The sequence below is a fragment of the Propithecus coquereli genome, unplaced genomic scaffold, assembly GCF_000956105.1.
Source record: "Propithecus coquereli isolate 6110/MARCELLA unplaced genomic scaffold, Pcoq_1.0 Scaffold1, whole genome shotgun sequence".
NCBI classification, from domain to species: domain Eukaryota; kingdom Metazoa; phylum Chordata; class Mammalia; order Primates; family Indriidae; genus Propithecus; species Propithecus coquereli.
This window is the reverse complement of record NW_012133857.1, coordinates 3,361,699-3,362,528: the sequence shown is the minus strand read 5'-3', so window position 1 is coordinate 3,362,528 and position 830 is coordinate 3,361,699.

The window sequence follows — 830 nt, the reverse complement described above, 5'->3', positions numbered from 1 at the left end:
TCCGTCGTCCGCCAATGGCAAAGAAGGCCAAGCGGAAGAAGGGCGGAGCCGGAGGGCGCGTTGCCGGGAGAAGGCGGCTCCTTCCGGAAGGCGGGCTTGGGGCGCTGGCGCAGGCGCCTGGGGAGGATTGAGTGTGTCGGGGGAGGCCTCGTCTGAGCTGGAAAGGCTGAGCCTTCTGGGCTTCCAGAGCAGCAGTGGCGCCCCGCGCCGGCTCTCACTCACCCTAATTCCCGTCCGGAAGGCGGGCCTGAAGCTAGCCAGTCGGGGAGCCCTTAGTCAGCCGTTTGTGCCTGTGAATTCGAACGACTTGTCACCTAAGTTGCACTTTCCTTACCTGTATCCACGAAGGTGTGTTCAACGCAGCAAGCCTAAGTGTTCGGTAAACAAAAGCTGGAGAATTTATTTTCATATTCTGAAGAACAGTTTAGCAGGACGTAATTCAGATTTTAGATGTTCACTTGCGGGAAGTGTCCCTAAAAAAAAAATTAAAAGGACAAGACCGCCAGATCATATGTATAAGACTTATTTTTTTGGTAGAAGAAAAAATTTGTGATATCCATCAGTAGGAGATTAGTTGTTAAAAATTGATTCCAGGCCGGGCGCAGTGGCTCACGCCTGTAATCCTAGCACTCTGGGCGGCCGAGAGGGGGAGCAGTGTTTGAGCTAAGGAGTTCCAGACCGTGCTAATTAGCTGAGGCCCAGCTACTCTGGAGAGTGAGGCAGGAGCATCGCCTGAGGCCAGGAGTTTGAGGTTGCAGCGAGCCATGGTGATGCCACTGCACTCTAGCACGGCGACAGAACAAGACTCTGTCAAAAAAAAAAAAAAAAAA